Source organism: Papaver somniferum, chromosome 10 (assembly GCF_003573695.1).
Source record: "Papaver somniferum cultivar HN1 chromosome 10, ASM357369v1, whole genome shotgun sequence".
In the NCBI taxonomy this organism is placed as follows: domain Eukaryota; kingdom Viridiplantae; phylum Streptophyta; class Magnoliopsida; order Ranunculales; family Papaveraceae; genus Papaver; species Papaver somniferum.
The window spans coordinates 4,104,040-4,128,361 of NC_039367.1; positions in this window are offsets into that span (position 1 = coordinate 4,104,040).

Genomic DNA, 24,322 nt, shown 5'->3' on the forward strand with positions numbered 1-24,322 from the left:
AGTCAGTGAAAATCAAAATTAACTGAAGAAATTATTTCTTACCTCTTTCATCTGAAACTGCAACTGCTGAAACTCAAAATCAACTCCAACTAACCTAAAATCAAAATAAATCAATTAGATACAAAACTAAGTAGATACCAAGTCAAATCAAACACATTAGAAGTAGGAATTGTTCATAAATCGTACATGCAACAACTTTTTTTCTTCAGAGAAATAAATATGATTTTGTAAATCGTAAGAAATCAGCGTCAATATGTGAAAAAATCATCATCGAAACCAATATCTTCATCAATAACAGTAAGTAGAAGATGAGAATCGTGTTTACCTCTTTGAATTTTGTCTTTGAATCTTCAAAATCAGTAAAACCTAGTTTTCTATCATTTCTTCTCTAATTTTTTGATTCTTGAAACTGAAAATGATTATAACCAAATCGGTTACTGAGATATATATAAAACCAAATGACGGTTTCTTTTTCAGTTTGGATTAACGGTTTCGAATTTGATTTTCGATTCAATTTTTTTTGTTTCTGCAGTTACAGAAGAGCGAGATAGAAGAGAAGCAGGAGAGAGAGATCGTGGGATGAATAGTAACGGCTACTACACTAAATGAAATCTAACGTTATAATTGTGAAATATATTCAGGGGCATTATAGTAATCTACCTGTCCGTGTTTTTGAGGGGAGGGTATTTGTGTTGGGCCTCTATAATAAGGGTATTTAATTAATAAGCCCTTTTACTTTTCGTTCCATTATTCTCTATAAATTCAGATTTTTTTCATCTGAACAGATATGAATATATGGTCATTGAATATGAGAACCCATTAATGAAGTTTTCAATTCATCTTCTGTGATTTGATTTTGTTTATTGATTTGATCCAGTAGAGGAAATTCTGATTGTGTTATTATTTTTCAATTCATATCATGTGATTTATGTAAATACATAACCCAAACCCTGAGCGCTAGGTAAAGTAACCATGTCTGCATAAGATTTATCGGCGTTGCTGGTGACGATGGTAATGTTGGGGTGGTGATGGGATCGAAGAGAAAATAGCGAAAAGAAAGAGTTGGGTTTTAAAAAAGACGGAGGGGTATTTTCGTCGAGTAACCAAAAATATCACACGAAATTTATTTCTGTGATATGAATCTTTTATAGAATATTCCTATCATCCAACGGCCCTGTGTTAAAGAAGGGAGACCGGCTGATCTCAGTTAACTCTTTGACTTTTAATTAGTCTTGCTCTCATTAAAGGGGGAGAGATATTAAATGGACCTGTTAATTCCTATTTATTTTTTGTAGCAGTTCATCATGTCAGATGAACTCCGGAGTTCATTCCTTCAAATGAACACCTAATAAAACAAAACTAAATTTCCTACTTATTTTTTTGTAGTATTTCATTCTTTCTGATAAACTCCGAAGCTCATTCCTTCAAATGAACACCTAATAAAACTAAACTAAATTTCTTACTTATTTTTTGTAGCAGTTGATTCTGTCTGATGAACTCCGGAGTTCATTCCTTCAAATGAACACCTATTAAAACCTATATGGAAACAAAGTTCATTCTTCAAATGAATACCTGATAGAACCTATAAGAAAAAAGAGTTCATTCGACAAAATGAACACCTATCACAAACTAACTATTTCAAACCTAGAAATGAGTTCATTCTTTACATGAAAACACACGCACACACACACAAAAAAAAAGAGTTCATTCTTTACATGAATATACAAAAAAAAACAGAGTTCATCTTCAACACGAGTTCATTCTTTAGATGAACACCTAGTAATTCAAGATCTAAAAACTGAGTTCATTCTTTACATGAACACACAAAAAAAAAACTGTAAAAATAAAAGTTCGTCTTCATCAAACACGAGTTCATCTTCAATACGAGTTCATTCTGTTTGATAAACTTTGTCATCTTCGTCATTCTTCATCTTCAACAGAGTTCATCTTCATCTTCAACAGCAACAACAACAGATTTCATCTTCATCTCTATCTTCAACACGAGCAGCAACAAAGTTCATCTTCATCTTCAATAGCAACATGAGCAGCAACAGAGTTCATTTTCGTATTCATCTTCAACAGCAACAGCCGCAGATCCAAAAATCAAGAACAGAAGATACAAAGTGATAATGAAGAAAAAGAAAAAAAATGAAGAAATCAAAGGATGTCAAGGTTCTTTTTTAGATCTGAAACTTACCCAAGCATGTGAAGATGATAAAGGTTCATCATCATCATCATATATAGCAGCAAAACCTTTAACATCACCGTCTTTATCATCAAAAAAAAACGCAAAACTTTATCGTATTCATCATCATCATCGTTTATCTTCTTCATAACTAGAAGAGAAAAAAATGGAGAGAAGAGAGAATCGATCATCAACATCTTCATCTTCTTCATCACTAGCAGAAAAAAATGGAAAAAAGAGAGAAAAGGAGAAAAACTAGATCTGAAACTAAAGAAGAGAGAGAAAGTGTATCTGAAAAATAAGATATTTTCTAGGTTTTTTTTTCTATATATATGGTCCAAAAGGGTATTCCTGTCCCTACCAAATGTTATTTACATCATGCATGACGTCATTCTAGGACCAAATTATAATTTCTAGGACCAAATAGTAAAATATATTTTAAAAATGGACCAAACAGACAGTTGACTAAGTCAACTGAACTAAACTCTCTAATATATTATTTCTAGGACCTATTGGTATTTCCTATTTTTTTAATAACCGGGTCCCACTTGGTTTTTTAGTTAATTTAGAAACGGGTCCCATTAGATTTACAAAAATATTTGTTTGTATAAAAACGGTCCCAATAGTTTAATTTGCCCATTCATTTGATGTTTACCACTGCATAAAGTTAAGTTTGCCCGTCCACGTGGACAAGTAATAAACCAAATTAGATGTGTCCCATTGGACTTGCTCTAAGCAGGCGTAATTTAGTTTTGTGAATTTTCGATCTGAAGCAAATTATAACTGGTCGAATTGGGGTATTTCCAAATTAATTGGTGTATACCTAATTTTAAGTGGACTCTTTTATAGGGTTAAAGGGGTACCGAAATCGGTGAAGTTACAAAAATACCTTATCCATTATAATTAAAACTAAAACTTAACCCAATTCATCTTCTCATTTCAGTTTCATTTCATCTTCTCATCTTCCCTCTTCTCCTCTACCACACCGAGTTACCGATCATACCACCTTTGTTACAGCACTGCTCGGTCGAACTCACAAGCGTTGCTATCTCAAGCTTGTTTGTCAAGTTCAGTTGCCAAAACTATAACTCTTGATTTCTAGTCTACTTATAACTAAGTCTCGGACTAGGATAGAAAGTATAGTTGATCTCTAGACTCCACGATGTTCATCATACAAAGACGAATAGCTACTCAAGGAACTGGTGGAACTTCATCGACTAAAAGGTATGTGGATACTTGAACTTATCTATCACTCAAAAGTCTATCTACTTTATCTCTTATCTTGAGACAAAAGTCATATTGCTATATAAACTTCGATTATGCACATTTTCTATTTCGAGCCGAGTTTATCTCGCTTATCTATTTAACAAAGTATGTGTCGGTAAGCTTTCGCTTTGGCCAAGTTCATCTTTACAAGTGACGAAAGTCATGTTGATTGTTTCAATCTTTTGAAAATCGCTTTGATGAAAAATAGTATGTGAATAATCGCTATATAACATCCTCTAAGAATGTTTCAATGATTGAAATAGAGAGTTTAGAGTATGTAACCATCTTTGGATATAAGCATATAGTATGTTCGCATATTAGTGTACAAGTCCAAAATCGGGAACCAAATGTATGCATACTTGTGTGTGTACTAAATGGTTGATGGAGACTGGGTAAGTATGCGTACCCTTATGCATACTGGCGGAAGTTCACGACCATGAATTTCTGTTAAGTTTGGAAACCAAAACCAACTCAATCTGGTTACCTAAGTATGCGTACCCATACGCATACTGGTGGAAAGTTCACGTTAGTAAATTTCTGCTGAGTTTGGAAACCAAAACAAACTCAAATCCGGTTACTTAAGTACGCATACTTAAGTGTGTTACTTTCTAAAATTGGTTTGTTCATGAACTAAAACATTTATATAATAAGGAATGCAATTTGCAAACCGTGGATATATTGTTCATGAATCAATTCGAGTAAATCAAAAACGATTTTGCTTCGATTGTGTCTTGTACACTTCTATCAGATATAAGCAATTGAACAACTCTCTAACTAGTTCATTTGAGTCATTTGGACTAGTTATGGTGAAGATGAATATGGTTGATATGAAAGTGCTCATATGGCTGACCATTTGGTTAACTACTGTTGAACCAACTAGGTATACATGTTTAGGTACGGTTACACAAACCTAAATGAACGTGCATTTCATTTGTGTATAAAAATCTAAGATTCGATCTAACGGTTGAAAGATATTAGATTGAATCTAATCATGTTTTCATCTAACGGTGAATCTTGAATGCATTGTTACCAAGGTAGCATTGATTGGAAACTCTGATTTGAAGACTATATAAAGGAGAACTCTAGCAATTTGGAAACCTAATTCCCACACCTCCTGTGTGATACTAGTTTTATAAGCTAGAGTCGATTCTCCTTTAACCTTAAGTTTCTATCGAGACCCTGTAGGTTAACGACTTGAAGACTTCATTGGGATTGTGAAGCCAGACCCAACTATTTTCTCTGTGGTTGCACGATCTAATCTTGCATCTTCTATCATGATTGAGTACTATCTTCTTTAAGATTGGCTCGAGATTTATTATTCGATAGGCAAGATAAAAAGTAATCACAAACATCTTCGTCTCATCGTTTGTGAAGTGAAGAAGTAAGGAGCTACAACGAAAACATCATCCTTCCACTTTAGGTTAGTGATATTTGACTTGAACTGTTTCATTCCCTAACGTATCTTTTGAACTTCGTATATAAGACATCGACATAATCGCTTGAATGCTATTGTGATTATGTATGGGTATGAAGTGAAGATTTCATTCTAGGAAACAATGTTTTACATTCGTTTAAAGGAAGTAAATTCATGAAATTATTTCGTGAATCGAAAGGGAAATCGCTAGGCTTATTGGTATTGTTATTCATTGCATATCTTTTGAACTACCAATATGTGTGATTAGTATAACCTCTCATGACTTGTTTATGTTCTTGGTAAAACTATTCACAAGGCCTGAATTTTGTATTGGTATGACTTTTATTAGTGAAACCGATCTTAAGTAGTCACCCGAGATGGTATGATCGATTTGTTGTAATTGGTATGACTAACTCTAGGCAAAGGGGAACCGATCCTAGTAAGAGGTGCAACCGATCACAAGAGGGGAATCGATCCTTGTATGAGGTGTTAGAGTATTACTCGGTCGAACTTGGATGCGTTGCTTGATGGTATTTTTTATAGTGGTAAATAGAGTTGTCGTTCACTCGGACTTTGTTGAGATTGATTTTAAGGATTACCAAACTAAAATAAAAGAAAAATATATACAAAATATTGTTACAGGATGAAGAGAGTTACTGGGACTAGGATTTCGTCGAATTCATAACATAGGGTTCAATTTATTTATTCTCAACAATTAAAGCTCAATAAATAAAATTAACATGGACTCTGATTTTTCCAAGGTAGATTCTCAAAAGATTAGTTGTAAATCCTAAGCATGATGTATCAAAACATTTAAGCTAAGCATACCTCATCAAATTAAATGACAACCAATTAATTCAAATCATATTTCAATTAAAATTAATCCAAAAGTATTAAAAAGAATTAAATAATTTTACCCATGTATGAAATTCGTCTTCCTCCGTCGTCCCAGTGATGGGTTCTAGCTCCGCATGGTGAAAACACACTCAAAAGAATTTTTCATTGCTCAAAAAGGTGTTTACAAATGATGGTAAAAGTAAGAAATAATTAAAACCGGGTTTGTAACAATTATTTGTTACAAACCAAACTGTTACAGAGAACGATATGAATGAAGTGTCGTTGGCACTATAGCACAACGACTGTCTCCTAGGATCTAATGTTCTTCACAGCAACAGAAATGGTGACTCTCTGCCACTTGAATTTCTTGGCTCTGTAATGTTATAAACTCTCCCCAAACTCCCCATATGTGTTCTCTAGCTCTCTATTTATACACACAAATAGACATTACTCAAATATATTTTTCCATAACTCCAAAATCTTCTTCTTTTTAATTAAAAATATCTTTAGAATTTTTCCTTCTCTTTATTCTATATATTTCTTTACTAAACCCATATCTTCTTTAATTCGCAGAATAAAATTCAAGATAAAATCTTCTAAGGATATCTTTCTTGTTTAATACAAGATAACTTCCTTTTTCTTCAAAACTTCATGTTTATAAGGCAAGAAGATATTCTTATCTTAAAGATAATAAATACTTTACCGTTGACACCAAATTTCCCGCAAATTTTTCTTTTCAAATCAAGGAAGAAGATGGAGTCCCCTTAACCAGTGATGGGGTGCGATTAGCAGGTGGCTCCCTGGGGTGCCCCTTATCCAAAATTGGGAGTCCGAATAACATCTGTCCTCCGGGTGCCTATACCAACTTTTCGAGCCGAATTTTCCAAAAATGTTTAACACATAAAACACCATAATAAGTAGAAAATCGAGTACCAACAATACTGAAAATTGAAGATAATTCAGTCACAAAAATGTGTCTATCATTGCTAGCTCAAGCATGTTTGTCAATGATAGTGATCAAAACTATAAGTCTTGATTCTAGTCTATTATAACTAAGTCTCGGACTAGGATAGAAAGTGTAGTTGAGCTCAAGGACTTTATGGCGATTCATCATACAAGTAGAAGAACTACTGAAGGAACCGGTGGAACTTCTCGACAAAAAGGTATGTGAAGACTTGAACTTATCTATCACTCAAAAGTCTATCTACTTTATCTCCTACTCTTTGAGACAAGAAGTCGTATGCTATATATATAGACCTGGATAATACACAATTGGTATTTGGAGCCGAGTATACCTCGCCTATCTATATCTCGAAATATATGTTGGTAAGCTTTTCGCTTCGATCAAGTTTATCTTTACCATGTGACGGAATTCATGATATGTTTCAATCATCTTGAAAATTGCTTTGACGAGAAATGGTGTAACAACTATATAACGTCCTCTAAGAATGTTTCAATGATTGAAATGAGAGTTTAGATTACATAACCAATGGTGGACATAAGAATTGTTGTGGAAACACATTTATGTATAAGTCCTATTCCTTGAACCAAAGTTTGCGAACTTTGTTGAACAAGAGAACCGGAAGAATAGCGTGAGCCAAGTACGCGAACTGCCGAAGTTCTCAAACCAGAGAATTTCTGCTGGAGTTGACAAACTACTTGTGTGAAGCTAAATCCGCGAACCGGCGCAGTTCTCATTCCCAAGAATTTCTGCTGGAGTTTGTAAATTCTGCCCGGTAACTTAAGTCCGCAAACCTAGTATGCGAACTTGAGAAGGTTATATATCTGAAGATGATTTCTGAACTTAAACATAAAAATACTAAGGAATGCAGTTTGCAAACCGTGGCTATAAAAGTTCATGAACCGATTCAAGTGAATCAAATCATCTTTGCTTCAATTGTGTCTTGTGTAGTACATAAGATTTCCTTGCAATTGAACAACTCTCTAACTAGTTCATTTGAAGTCATTTGAACTAGTTATGGTGAAGAAGAACATGGTTGATATGAAATGCTCATATGGCTAACCATTTGGTTAACTATTATTGAACCAACAAGTGCATACGTTTGGGTACGTTTAACAAACCTAGAAGCGTGCATTGTCAAGTTTGTGTAACAAGCTAAGTTTTAGATCTAACGGTTGAGAAATATTAGCTTGAATCTAAATCAGGTTTTCATCTAAAGGTGAATATTGAATGCTTTGTTACTAATCTAACATTGATTGCAAACCCTGATTTGAAAGACTATATAAAGAAGACATCTAGTATTGTGCAAAAATAATCCCCACACCTTACGTGTGATACTAGTTTGTGTGCTAGAGTCGATTCTCCTTTAACCTTTGGTTTTCTTCTTCTAAAACCAGGTTAACGACTTAAAGACTTCATTGGGATTGTGAAGCCAGACCAATACTACTTTTATCGTAGTTGTGTGATCTGATCTTGCATCTTCTATCGTACGAGTACAATCAGATTGATTGGCTTGAGATTGATATCTCCGATAGGCAAGATATAAAAAGTAATCACAAACATCTTCATCTCATTGTTTGTGATTCCGCAGCATATTGTTTCGCTACCATACGATTAATATTGTTGTGACGTGATTGATAACTCTAGGATGTTCTTAGGGAATATAATACTGGATTATCAATTGTTTCCTGTTCACCTTAATTATTATCAAAAGACGGAAAAAAACCTTTAGGGTTTATCTGTGGGAGACGGATTGATCCTTTGATAGACTTGTCTGTGTGAGACAGATTTTTTTATTGTCGAAGCCGGCGATTTTGGGTCGTAGCAACTTTTAGTTATGGGTGAGATCATCTAAGGGAATCAAGAGCGCAGTATCCTGCTGGGATCATAGGCGTAGGAGCATAACTGTACCTTGGATCTGTGGGAGATTGATTGGGTTCAACTACAGTCCATTCCGAAGTTAGCTTGGAGTAGGCTAGTGTCTGTAGCGGCTTTAATACAATGTGTGTTCAATCTGGACTAGGTCCCGGGGTTTTTCTGCATTTGCGGTTTCCTCGTTAACAAAATTTCTGGTGTCTATGTTATTTAAATTTCCGCATTATATTGTTTTATCTTTATAATTGAAATAATACAGGTTGTGCGTTTGAATCAATCAGTTGGAAATCCGACCTTTGGTTGTTGATTGATATTGATTGATCCTTGGATATTGGTTGGTACCATCCAAGTTATTCTTTGCATTTGATTATAACTCGCAGTTCCTGCTTGAGTAAATCAAATCAAGAGAGAGATATAAACTCGTTGATATACTTTTAATTGATTTAGTCTTGTTGATTCTTTTAAAAGTATATTCGAGTTTGTCCATACATATTTCTAAGCGAAATATTGGGTGGTGTTGTTAGACCCCCGCTTTTTCAATTGGTATCAGAGCAGGCAAACACCTAAAAACTTATAAGTTTGTGTTTGTTCGATCCTCAAAAGTCTATTCTTATGGGAAATCTTTTTGGAAGGCTTGCTCGTTGCATCTGTAACGCACACCAGAGTTCCTTAAAGGTTGTTCAGAGATTATCACAGTTCATTCCTATGGAAGCACGTGATAATCCTATACCATCTAGCATGCTAGAAAATCTAGATGTGAAGAAACGATCTAAGGAAAAGAATAAAAATAATTGTCAAAGAAAACATGGTCAACGCTCAAGGGTATGGACTCTCACAAGAATTACTCTTTACTACCATAAAAGTTCCATTGACAAGGAGTTGTTTAGAGCGTTTGAAAGTGTTTTGAAATTCTTAGAGAAGCTTAATTTCATAGAGAATTTGAATTTTTCTGACAAGAGTTTTGTGCCTGTCAAATCATTTTATAATGATGCACAAACTGTTCTCAACACTGATTCATATGAAGCCGATATAAAGGATTCGTATGAATTAGGAAGAGGAACCTTTTGTCAGAAAAGGTCATCTCTTTGTCATTAGAAAAATAACCCACACGACTCTAAGTATTATCATTAAGATTATACTACTGACTCTGGGTACAAATATCAACTAGAAAAATTGCATGGGAAAATCTATGCAGTTTCCAACACCTGATTTCAGGATTAGTTCTACCCCATTTGTGTATAACTTGAAATGGGGAAAGTAACAGGTTGATTTTTGTTTTAATCTCTCTTTTCTTATGTTTTTGTGATAAGAGATTTTCAGTAGGTACTTTTTATTTTGTTGTCTGTACCTTTAAAAATCCTACTCCTCAAATGGGTCACGGTTCGTGCACGGGTCAAAGCCCATGTAGCATATATAAAAGAAGTTCACGGACGTCTTCATCTTCTCAAACAATCCGCGTACGTGAACCTCTAGGGTTTTATTATTTCTTCCATTAAAGCTTCTTTGGAGAAATCAAAAGGAAGGGTTTTCAAGGCTCACTTCAAGTAATTATTTTCCTCTTGATCCTTGCTTATTTCTAGATCTATGATGAATTCTAGAAGCTCAAAAAGGTGTTCAAAAATCTCAAACTTCCCTAGCCTGAATTCTCCTAGAATTAGATTTGTGAATGAGTCTTGTGATAGGGTGTTTGATAAGATTGCCTCAAAAGGGTTCATTCTAGAAAAGAGATTGGATTTCTCTAGTGGGCATGAAGAGGATTTATCTTGCTTTAAAATATTCAAGCTTGGAAATATTTTTGATGGTCTTGGTGAAGGATTTGATTATCTCACGAAGATTTTTTATGCCGACATTCATGCTGTTGATTATAACAAGATGGAATTCAAATCCATGATTGGTAGAGAAAGGTTTCTTGTTGATAGAGAATTAATTTCAAGGGTTACCAAAATACCATTGGGGAACGTACGGCTTCCTAGAACAAGTCATGAACGTCCGTCGTGTGATGATATCTCAATTGGACTTTGTGGCAAGAAGGTTGTTTGGAGTCAAAGAAAGTTCCCTACTAATGATCTGAGCATTGCTTTATTGGCTTTTGAAAAACTGGGTATCCCCAATCTTTGTCCCTCCATAATTGAAAATTCTTGGTGGAGTCATGAGTTTGCGGAATTGGTCTATTTCTTTGAATTGGGTATTCCAAGTCTCGATATTTGTGGTTTCATTATCTTTCAAATGATTTCGATGACTTCACCCGTCAAGACGTTAGGTTACCCTTGCTTGATTAGTCAAATCTCTCGTGACCGTGGGTTTGATTCAATTGGCAACTCTCTTGGGGTTCCCAAACCAGTTTGTCCGTGTAACTTCAGGCGCATAAGGGAAAATGCTTGCAAGCGACAAAGAATCGCTTCTCTTGATTTCAGTGACCCCACCACCGTGAGCCTTCTTCAAAAAATTCATAAAGGTGTGTGTAAGGTTGATTCAAGAGTGAAGTATGTCCAAGAACAATTGTCTTTGGTTGCAACAAAGTTTCCCGAGCTCAAGGAAGATTTGAACGCAATTCAAGCATCTTGGAGTATCTCCGATGAGAAAGAAGATGAGTAATTCGTGTTCATATTGTTTCCTAGTATGTCTTCTTTTTAGTTGGAAGAATAACTAGTGCTTGAATAGCAATGATTGTGACTACACGTAGCTATTATGTTTCATCTTCTTGTTCTTTTTTAGGTTTATTTGGTTTAAATTCTAAAAATATTTGGAGGATGATGTTTTTGCAGTATTAATCTTTATGATTTGATATATTGCAATTTGTCATGGGATATTTGTGTTTACGACCGTGAACTATGTTTGTCCCATACTCTGTCAAAAGTAAAGTCGTTTATGATCGGTATTCACATACTGGTAAAAGAATGAATAGACTTTTGACAAATACAAAAGTTAAGCCTATATTGTCAAACATTTGATGGAAGATAGGTTAAAATCTTTTGTTTTCAAGGATTATGTTTATTAACTGTCGTTATGCAAATAGTGATTGAAGATAGAATGAATCCTTGTGTATTCCGCAGTATTGATCATCCCTGATCCATATTTTTATGTATTACTGTGAGGCTCCGTAATTCATCTTATGTTGAGCACTATACAACCAAGTTGATTTATTAGCTTAGTTGGTGTTCCGTGAGATATATTATGTCGAGCATACTGAACTAAATTAGTCATCTTGTTTGGTTATTTAGTTATTTCTCCGTAATTTTTCTAATGTCGAGCAAAACAAATGACAATTAAATTGATTACTTTTGTGATTAGTTTGGTTGTGTATTCCAATTAGATTAATTATGGGTTCTCTTATAATTAATCTAGTTGAATATTTTCGTGTCTCCATAAGTTCAATTATGTTGAGCATAATCAATTGAATTGATCACATGGTTTTTGGTTCAATTTGATTGCGTATTCCGATTAAATTAATCATGGGTTTACTTGTGATTAATTTGATTGAGTTTTTTGGATATAGAAAATCATTCTCATGGTTTTTGGTGTCCAATAAAATCCTTCTTTTCTTTCGAAATTAAGGTCGCTCTTGTTGTACTTTCGGGAATGACATCAAATGGGGGAGAGTTCTTTTGAACTTGTGCTTAATGGTCATATCTTGAGGGGTGTGCGGCTGTGGAATATTAGAGGGGTTATCTTGTATCTTTAAACTCCTTGATGAATGCATTTAGCTTCGGCTTTATGATTGCATCTAAATTAGTTGGTATGTATTTTTTTCCTTTTGTCATGAAATGTCTCTCTCGGAAATTTCATTATGATCCCTTTGCCAATTTTATTGACAAAAAGGGGAGAATTAATATGTAGTTCATACTAAAAATACATATGGTTTTCAGATCATTATGTAAGGGGGAGTGATTTCCATGTGAGATGGAGTATTGACTAAGGGGGAGTGATACATATCACCATAGTATTATTGTTGAAGTTGTGATACAATTGAACTTTGACGTTGTGTAATAATACTATGCCACTGTATAACAATGATCGAGAACTATGTTTTCTCATTGTTATAGCTACGGATCTTCAACAACGGTGATGCTAAACTTACAACCTTTGGGATCATTGGAGTACTTGGAAGTGGAGAAGATTTCGAGGAATGTTGAAGATTAGACATGTGGAATAAGAGATACTAAAGTTTCTTTATCTTTTTTTGTATTCCATATGTATTGATAGTTTTATCACTAAAATTGAAAAAGAGGGAGATTGTTAGAGCATTGCTCGGTCGAACTCGCATGCGTTGCTATCTCAAGCATGTTTGTCAATGATAGTGATCAAAACTATAAGTCTTGATTTCTAGTCTATTATAGCTAAGTCTCAGACTAGGATAGAAAGCGTAGTTGATCTCAAGGACTTCATGGAGATTCATCATACAAGTAGAAGAACTACTCAAGGAACCGGTGGAACTTCTCGACAAAAAGGTATGTGAAGACTTGAACTTATCTATCACTCAAAAGTATGTTTACTCTATCTCCTACTCTTTGAGACAATAAATCGTATGATATATATATAGACTTGGATTATACACATTTGGTATTTCGAGCCGAGTATACCTCGCCTATCTATATCTCGAAATATGTGTTGGTAAGCTTTTCGCTTCGATCAAGTTTATCTTTGCCTAGTGATGAAAGTCATGATATGTTTCAATCACTTTGAAAATTTCTTTGACGAGAAATGGTGTAACAAATGTATAACGTCCTCTGAGAATGTTTCAATGATTGAAATGAGAGTTTAGATTACGTAACCAATGATGGACATAAACATTGTTGTGGAAACACATTTATGTATAAGTCCTATTCCTTGAAAAAAAGTTTGCGAACTTTGTTGATCAAGAGAACCGGAATAATGGCGTGAGCCAAGTCTGCGAACTCAGTCCGCGAACTGTCAAAGTTCTCAAACCCGAGAATTTCTGCTGGAGTTGACAAACTACTTGCGTGAAGCTAAGTCCACGAACCTAGTCTGCGAACTTGAGAAGGTTATATATCTAAAGATGATTTCTGAACTTAAACTTAAAAATATTAAGGAATGCAGTTTGCAAACCGTGGCTATAAAAGTTCATGAACCGATTCAAGTGAATCAAATCATCTTTGCTTCAATTGTGTCTTGTGTAGTACATAAGATTTCCTTGCAATTGAACAACTCTCTAACTAGTTCATTTGAAGTCATTTGAACTAGTTATGGTGAAGAAGAATACGGTTGATATGAAATGCTCATATGGTAACCATTTGGTTAACTATCGTTGAACCAAAAAGTGCATACGTTTGGGTACAGTTAACAAACCTAGAAGCGTGCATTGTCAAGTGTGTGTAACAAGCTAAGTTTTCGCTCTAACGGTTGAGAAATATTAGCTTGAATCTAAATCAGGTTTTCATCTAACGGTGAATATTGAATGCTTTGTTACTAAGATAACATTGATTGCAAACCCTGATTTGAAAGAATATATAAAGGAGACATCTAGTATTGTGCAAAACTAATCCCCACACCTTACGTGTGATACTAGTTTGCGTGCTAGAGTCGATTCTCCTATAACCTTTGGTTTTATTCTTCTAAAACCAGGTTAACGACTTAAAGACTTCATTGGGATTGTGAAGCCATACCGATACTAATTTTATCATAGTTGTGTGATCTGATATTGCATCTTATATCGTACGAGTACAATCAGATTGATTGGCTTGAGATTTATATCTCCGATAGGAAAGATATGAAAAGTAATCACAAACATCTTCGTCTCATTATTTGTGATTCCGTAACATCTTGTTTCGCTACCATACGATTAAGATTGTTGTGAGGTGATTGATAACTCTAGGTTGTTCTTCGGTAATATAAGACCGGATTATCAATTGGTTCCTGTTCACCTTGATTATTATCAAAAGACGAAACAAAACCTTTAGGGTTTATCTGTGGGAGACAGATTGATACTTTGATAGACTTGTTTGTGTGAGACATATTTGTTTATTGTCAAAGCCTGCGATTTTGGGTCGTAGCAACTCTTAGTTGTGGGTGAGATTAGCTAAGGGAATCAAGTGCGCAGTATCCTGCTGGGATCATAGGCGTAGGAGCATAACTGTACCTTGGATCTGTGGGAGATTGATTGGGGTTCAACTACAGTCCAGTCCGAAGTTAGCTTGGAGTAGTCTAGTGTCTGTAGCGGCTTAATACAGTGTGTGTTAGATCTGGACTAGGTCCCGGGGTTTTTATGCATTTGCGGTTTCCTCGTTAACAAAATTTCTGGTATCTTTGTTATTTCAATTTCCGCATTATATTGTTTTATCTTCATAAATATAAATAATACAGGTTGTGCGTTTGAATCAATCAATTGGAAATCCGACCTTTGGTTGCTGATTGATATTGATTGATCCTTGGATATTGGTCTTTGGTACCATCCAAGTTATTCCTTGTATTTGATTAGAACTCGTAGTTCCTGCTTGAGTAAATCAAATCAAGAGAGAGATATAAACTCGTTGATACACTTTTAATTGATTGAGTCTTGTTGATTCTCTTAAAAGTATATTCGAGTTTGTCCATACAGATTTGCTAAGCGAAATATTGGGTGGTATTTTTAGACCCCCGCTTTTTCATGAAGTGCAACAAGTTTCTAGTTATTGGGAACCGATCCTATGAACATGTGCAACGCGTTTTTAGAAATTTAGAACCGATCCTATGGACATGTGCAAAAAATAGAAGTTAGATATCATATATATGTAGGAACCGATCCTAGTACCTAGTCAACCGAATTTTAAAAAGCTAGTGTGACTAATTCCAGTACCCACATGGAGGTAAAACCGAAACTTGTTTTGGTAGAACCGTGAACCCCATGTTTGGTGATTGAGTGTTCTTAATCAATCACATAGTTCTTGAAAGTAAGATGAACCAATTCTAAACTTGTTTGGAACTGTGGAAAATCGGTTTCAAGATTGTAAGTATGAAAGAGGACTTACAAAGTAAAGATGTCGACATACTTTGAACATGTGCAGTAACGCTTATCTTTTATTGTTCAAAGATATTCCTTAATAGCTAAAGGAAAATCCCGGATCGAAAAATAAATTGAGAATCTTTAAATTAAGGTTTTTAGTTTTATTTTTGCAAAATGAAAATTGATAACGTGCATTTACTAGTTGGAGATTTTCGGTCAATGTTTGGACAAAGCATTTCCAGGAATTATGGAAACCGAATTTGGAAATATATTTCATATCTTTAGAATATTTTCGGTTTTTGGAAATTCCTTGGTGTCCAAACTTCCTTGGTCTATAAATATCAAAGTTTGCATTTAGAGCAAACTAATCCTCAGAGCCAGCAAAACTACCTAGTTCTGTTTTTACTGGTGGAGCCGCCTATTTGGAGAGGAAAATAACCTAATTAGGCGAAATCTCTTACGGTCGCTCGGTTTAAAGACTTCTTTGGGGTTGAGAAGCTCTATTAGTACCGTTGGTTGGAAACTAGATAATTGCGGTTTATTATTAGTTTTCGATTGATTTGATTGACTAACGGTTGTTGAACTCTTATAGCACCTAGTTTATTTATGCTTGAGAATCTTCTCTTCTGATATAAGATTCACTCAAACTAGATCGAAGTTTTGACGGGGATCTTTAGACTGTTTGTAGATCTAAATACGTCTTGTGATAATCCATTGTTAACAGACTCCGTTCTGTGCGTGATTGATCATAAGAGATTTAAGTTGATTGTGTGCAGGTATTTATTGAATATTTAAGAAGATTTGAAGACGAAAAAGATTTCTGATTTGGGTTCATAATCTTTGGTGTGCACAATACTTGTTTCGGTTAAAGAGGATCCAACTATATTCGGTTTATCCTTGTGGTAGATTGGATTGATTATTTGAGTGGATCGACATCAATACAATTCTTTGTGATTCAAAGTATTGATTGCAAAATCTTGAAAATTACTTTGGTAGTTGTTATTAGTTAGATCTAAGGACCTGACAAAGGAATTTATTGGGATAAACGGAAGAGCCTTTTGCCGAACTCACATCACTTGGTTGAAAAGAGTTGTTACCAAACATATTTGTTGTTCCTTTACTGTTTGGAATACGAACCAAAGGAATTATTCCAAGTACGTGACTTATTATAAGTTGGAGGCGTGGGAATACATACGGAACTAGGTGAACTATAGGTTTAGTTGCTTGGTTTCAACTATACGAAGTTGGTTTGATTTTGTATAGCGGCTTAATCCCGAGAGTATTCAATTCTGGACAAGGTCCCGGGGTTTTTCTGCATTTGCGGTTTCCTCGTTAACAAAATCTTGCTGTGCCATTTACTTTTAATTCCGCATTATAATTGTTTTATTATAATTAAAGAAAATTGTAAATGATCGGTGTTAATATTTCAGTTTTTTATTATCATTAAAATAAATAAATATGTCTGAATCATAATTCTTCTGCATTTTTTTCTTTCATTCCTGATGAAGATATATATGAGAGTTTAGATGAATGGAAGTTTAGTTTGATTGGTAGGTTAGACCTTGTTAAGCTAAAATTTGGTGTTGTTGAATCATCGTTAAAAAGACAATGGAAAACTTCGGGTTCTTTTTAGTTAATTCCTATCGGAAAAGGATACTTCAGTTTTAAGCCGGAGAATGAAGCTGATATGAACTTGATATGGAAGGGAGATTGGGAGGTCGAATCACAAGAGCTCAAATTAAGAAAATGGGAACCTAATTTCAATCCAGATTCACAAAAAACATCTATGGCTTATGTTTGGGTACAACTTCCTGGTCTTAGTATAGAATACTAGAAGGAGAAGATTCTAATGAACATTGGGTAAAGCTTTGGGCAGACCAATTGAAGTTGATGAAACAATACTTAAGAAGGAAGCTGGATTTTATGCTAATATTCTGGTTGAAATGGATTTGGCTAAGTAAATTCCTAACAAAATCAATGTGGAATCTAAGTATGGAAAATTTGAACAAGTGGTTAATATTCCAAATATGCCAAAATTTTGTTATCATTGCAAGATAGTATGTCATTATACTTCGGAATGCATAAATCAGAGAAGGGAACAGGGTAAGCCAACTGATGATGCTGAGATTCATAAAGTACCATAGAAAGTGTGGAGAAGAGTAACTAAAAAAAAATACTCAACCTCATATTGGTTTTGATATTTGTCCACCTGCTGTTCCAGTGGAATCAAGTTCTCCAGCTCTACAAGTTTTAGAAATCTCACAAGAAACACCTGTTAATTCAGGTAAATTTCAGGTATTACAAGAAGTAACTGACGAAGTTTTTAACTCAAATATTGAATTTCCTGCTTTATCTGTGGAAAAGTTATTGAAGGCTGTTGCTGGTGCTCCATGTATAGATAAGGTTATTACTATTATACCACCAATTGGAAAGAAAGCTTCAACTAAAAAAACAAAAGTAAAACAAAAGACACAACAGGGGAGCAATGTTACTACAAGACAACAAACAACAAATTTAGTTTTAAATGGTCGAAAGAGAGAATTATTGAGAAGAAGCTCTTCTCAAACACAATCCCCTCAATGAAAGTGGAATATTGGAATATCAGAGGCCTAAGGGGATTGAGGGCCAAAGATAAACTTAGGAATTTAGTAAAAGCTTTTAATCCTTCTTTAGTAATTATTGCAGAACCAAAAGTTCACTACTCTGTAGAGTTTTGCAAAAAGTTAAAGCTACCAGGAATGCATTATGAAGCTATACACAACTCAAGGAATGATAACAAAGGTAATATTTGGATTATGTGGAGTTCTTCAATTCAAAGACCCAACATTATATTCTTATCTGATCAATCAGTAACAGTTGAAGTGGGAGATACTTTAATCACTGGTGTTCATGCAGCAACATTGACAGTAAATAGAAGAAGTTTATGGAATAATTTAGTAACAATTAATGTTTTAAATAATCCATGGTTAGTAATGGGAGATTTCAATATAATAATGAGAGAATATGAAAAAAAAGGTGGACTTAAACCAATGCTGATATCCATGTTGGAATTTAATAACTGCCTTTGATTCAGGCACCAAAAACTGGTCTTGATTTCTTATGGTGTAATAATAGAGCTGGAAAAAGGAGAATTGTGTGCAACCTTGACAGAGTTGTCTTTAATGATAAATAGTTAGAAAAATATTCAAGTTGGGGTTGTAAAGTTGGATGTAGAGGAATTTCAGATCATAGTATTTTATATGGAGGAAATGCAGACATACCAAAGCCAAAGAATACTTTATTTAGAGCTTTAAAAGTTTGGAAGAGTCATCCTGAGTTTTTGAGTAGTATTGCAAATTCTTGGAATCAGAATATGGAAGGAAATCCAATTTTTGTCTACACGAGCAAAATGAAAAGCCTAAAAAAAAGACTTAAAGGAATGAAACTGGTCAAGTTTTGGTGATGTTAATAAGAAACTGAAGCAAATGGAAGATGAAGTTATGTCCGCTACTACTGCTTCAGACAATAATCCTTCAGATAACTCCTCATTAAATACTCTTATAACTGCAAGGGGGAAACAAGAAATACTACTTCAACAACAAAGAGAGATTGTTCAACAGGAGAATATCATCTCAGATCAAAAAGCAATTGCAAATGTGTTAGTCAGCCACTTTGAAGACAAGTTTAAATATCAAGAAGTCAACATAAATGAGAGTCTTTTTACAAATATTCCCAAATTTATTACAAATGAAGATAAACTCATGATAAATTCCACTCCTTCAGCTGAAGAAATTAAAGAAGCAGTTTTCAAATTGAATCCAGAAAGTGCTCCTGGTCCAGATGGATTTGCAGGATGGTTCTATAGATTATCATGGGAGATAATTGGTGCTGAGCTAACAAAGGACATTCAATTCTGTTGGAGTAAGGGCTTCATTCCAAGAGGATTAAATGCAAACTTCCTGAAGTTGATACCAAAAGTGAATAATGCAAAGAAAGCCAAACAATTCAGACCAATTGGCCTTATGAACTTCAGTTTCAAAATTTTTACTAAAATTCGGGCTACAAGATTGGAGAAGGTGATAAAAAAAATGGTCTCAAGTCATCAAGGAGCTTTTATAAAAGGTGGAACTATTCAAGAACAAGTTGTTTTAGCTTCTGAAATGATTAATGAGATTGACATAAAGAGGAGAGGAGGTAATTTTGGTTTAAAGCTTGATATTACTCAAGCTTATGACTCACTTAGTTGTAATTTCTTGTTTCAAGCTTTAAGCAAATTTGGCATATCATATCAAGGATTACACTTGATGCAAGTACTTCTACAATCAACAAGCATATCTGTTTTAGTCAATGGAGGACCAGAAGAATATTTTCAGGTTGGTAGAGGATTGAGATAGGATGATCTATTATCCCCTTTCCTCTTTTTAATTGCTGAAGATATACTAAGCAGAAACATCTCCACAATGATTCAAGATGGCAGTCTGAAAGCAATAGTTAACAGAGGGGGTGCTCAACCTTCACATATTTTCTTTGCTGATGATATTTTTCTATTTTATAATGGTGAAAGGAGAAATGTTAGAAAATTAATGTGTCTACTGAACAAATACCAAGTTGCATCTGGAAAACAAATAAATCTAGAGAAGAGTAAGTGCTTCATTGGGGGCACAAGTCAGAATAGAAGAGCTCCACTTTGAGAAGATTGTAATGTTTCTTTGGCTGAATTTCCTGACAAGTACCTGGGAGTAATGCTGATGCAAGGTAATGTGAAAGCTCAACATGTATGGAGTGTGGAGGATATGATGCAGGAGAGGTTGGCAGGATGGAAGGGTAAGATACTATCTTTTCAAGAAAGATTAATCCTAGTCTAATTTGTGCTAAGTAGCTTACATATTTACTCAATGTCAGTATACAAGTGGCCTAAGAGGGTAATAAGGGAGTGTGAAAGAATAATTAAGAATTTTTTATGGTCAGGGGACCCTGCAACTAGAAAGATGATTACCCTGAAATGGAATAAAACTTGTTCTCCAATAAGTAAAGGTGGTCTTAATCTGAGAAGGATAGAGATCATAAATAAAACACTTTTAATGAAGCTACTATGGATAATTCTAAATGGAACTGATGATTGTTCAAAAAAATTTCAAACAAAGTATAAGAATAAAAATGGTAAATGGACTACATATTACAAAAAGTCTTCCATTTGGCCAGGAATTAAATGGGTAATTGGTGAAGTAGAGGAAAATACTAGATGGAATGTAGGTGATGGAAGTAGTATTTCAGCTTGGAATGATAAATGGGTACTGGAGATTCCTCTGCAAGAAGCATATCCTGAAAATGCATACATATTACAGTTCCCAAAAATGAAAGTGTCATATTTTCTTCTTGATGGGGAATGGGTTATTCCAACTGAGCTCATGGAGATGATTAATATAAATGAATTACATGTTGTTACTAAAAGCAAAGACAAGATAATATGGACAGGTACCATTACAGGAAGATTCACCGTAGCTTCAGCAGTGTAAATCATGAGACAAAAATTTCCTTCTCTGAATTGGACCAAAAAAGTATGGTACAAATCTGTTCATCCTAGCATCTCTATAATGTTTGGAAACTTGCTAGGAACATTTGTGCAACTGATGACAATATGAAGAAAAGAAACTTTAAGATGGTATCTAGATGCATATTCTGTAGAAAGGAGGAAGAAACAAGAGATCATATCATTTGGTACTGCAATTATGGTGAGATTATTTGGAGCTGGCTTGGTGGAATTTTTAACTTCAAAAACCCAAAATTATTTGAGGATGTTTTTCATTTAGCAAAAAATAAGAGCCCTGCTATAAAGGAAATATGGATTTTGAGTGCATTCATAACTATGAAGGAGCTCTAGTTTCTGAGGAATGAGTGTATTTTTGGGAATGGTAAATGTGATCTGAATGTCACCAAGAAGAAAATCAAACAAGTACTATTAGATAATGAGCTCAGATTGACTGCAAATATGTGGAACAAACAATATGATTTACAGGTACTCAAAGTTTTGGTCTGAAGACAAGGGGAGTGAAGAGTATAAGCATAAAAGAAATGTTTTTCCAACTACCTGAATAGGGGAAATTGCTACTTTGTTGTGATGGAGCTTCTAGAGGAAATCCAGGTAATGTTGGATATGGATTAGTGGGCAGACTGAGCTCTGGAGAGTTTGTAGTTGCAATATCAGGTGGACTAGGTTTTTCTACAAATTATTATGCTGAGATTTTTGCAGTATTAATAGCAGGGGAGTGGGCACTTAATCATGGTTTCAATAAACTTGTATTTAGAACAGATTCAAAAGCTGTCATTAGTGCTTTTCAGGGCAATACACTTCCATGGTTTGCTATTACCAGGTGGGAAAGGATTTGTGAAGCAGCCATCTCTTGGGAATTCATTCATAGTTACAGAGAAGTCAATTTCTCTGCAGATACAATCGCAAAGAGAGGTTCAGTGTTATGCAGAGGTGAACAGAGTATATATGAACAGAAATATGACTTCCTAGGTTGTTTAGAAGATCCAAATAAAGTGTACTTTAGATTTTGCTAAATTAGATGTCATATGTGGCAGCTTTCCTTTGTGGCACCTCTTTTGTACTACTATGATATACTTCTTGTAAATTCTTGAGTTATCAATAAAAGTTTATTGTTAAGCAAAAAAAGTAAATTGCACTTTGTACGTTAACATGGCACTTGATATTTATCCCATTGGTTTCGGTTATTTCCGTACCTTTTATCAAGTGATCACTTTGTTGTTGTATTGTCTCGATTCCATATCCATAGACAATCACACAAAGTGTATTGGTTTTCTCCACTTGCCTTTGATATTTAATTCACGAGTTAGGCTAGTCCGAACTAACCCTATATCAAGTGGACATTGTATTGAAATATTCCTTGAGTGATTGTATCTCCAAGAGGTTTATACACAGTGGGTCTTGTATAGGTTGTGATCAAAATAAAAGATTGTGGTGTATTTGGGTACCCTCTTCTTTTCATGATTGATACTTGAACATTGGTCTTTGGTACCGTTCAAGTTAATTTCTCTTGTATTCAATTAGAATCACAGATTTATATTTGCTTGAGTAAGTATTTAATCGAGAAATTGAGATATAACTCCTTGATATACTTTTTATTAGGATTGAGTCTGACTGTCTAGTTGATTCTCTTAAAAGTATATTGGAGTTAGTCCATACAGATTGCTAAGCGAATTATTGGGTGAGGTTGTTAGACCCCCACTTTTTCAATTGGTATCAGAGCAGGCAAACACATTTAAAGACCTCATAAGTCTGTGCTTGTAGCGATCTGAATATATGGACGACAATAATATCTCTGTCAAACGCGTCACTAGAAACAAAAACTCTGTCTCGACAATGTCTATCAAAGAGAAAGATTCGTCAATCTAAAATATAGAAGAACCCAGTGTTCTAACGAGACAGACATACACTGACATGTGTTATTCTAATTATCCTTCAAAAGAGTCTATCTCCGTTGATGAAAGGGAAACAACTGAAGAGAGTGAACTGATCTAAATCTTGTTAGAATCCAAGCTGATAGATTTAATTGGTTGAAAAACAATGTCAATGTTCTTCTTGGTATAATAAGAGACTATGATTCCAAAAATGCTGAAGTTCATTATTCACGTATTTTACTTGAGGCAAGCCTCAAAAAGGATGCTTTGGAAATTGAACATCGCTTGAGTAAACTCTCGATTCAAGGATGTTCCAAAAAGTCCTCTATACCAACTACTTCTATTGCAACTGAGAGAATTCCAGTCCCAGAAGTAAAATCGGAATTCCCTTCTGTTGGAAAAGATGTGCCTGTAGCCTCTTCTAATCAAGGACGTTGCACATCACATGGAAGGAAGAAATCTCCAAACGAAAAATGTTAAGACGGTACCTTCTAATCATCCTCATGATCAGAAAGTATGTCTCTTTTGTGATTCAAAAGGGCATGTTAAGAAAAAGAGAAACTCTAGGTTGAATAACAATTCCATTGTTCGACTTCAACACACCTTAGAATTAATCATCAAAGGTGTAACTGACATTCGTATGTCTAAACCAATTGGTTTCAGTACTCGCCCTGTGTATTCTACCAGGAAAGTCAGTTCTATGAGTTCCTCAAATGCTCGGAAACATAACAGACGTCTACCCAAAAATCGCCTAAGAAGAGATCCGGAATTCTTTTCTGACAAAAATGGAGATAAGGCTACTTTTGATGTGAACAAAGTGTCAGGATAAGGGAGAAAAAATAATGATATGAGAAATAACCTAAAGGTGATAAAGAAATCGTCAACATGCTGTCAACCGCCTTTAGTCAAATTCTTCTGGTAAGAACTCCAACTATGTCTCATATTTTAATGACAGTAGGTTTTATGATAATTTTTCACAACAAAATAGATTCTTTCCTAGACTTGAAAGGAAAAAGAGACTCAACCATGAACATCGTTCATTTAATGAGCTGAGAGCTCATTCTTGTTTTAATTAATCACAAGGGTCGAGAACTTACTCATAAAAATCATGTTGAGTAAGTTGTGTTAATAATCAGGTATACTTCTGTCAAAATTTTTTTCTGTTTAGTTGAGCTATTTTCTTATCATTTATAGCTAAACTATCGTTTGCAGACAACTTTGCTTAAGTATTGGTTGTGTCTGATATTGTTCTTCTTTTGTATTCGTTGCAACTATGTAGCCTGCTACTTGTATGCTCAAAATTGTTTCTCTATGGATATATAAAATTTATGGAGCCAAAAATATTGTGATAATTTTCATATAGCAGAAATTTTTTCTTGTCGTAAAAAATATGACCGGTTGCGTACCTTTGTTGTTGGGTCAAGTTGTGTTCGTACGAGTACC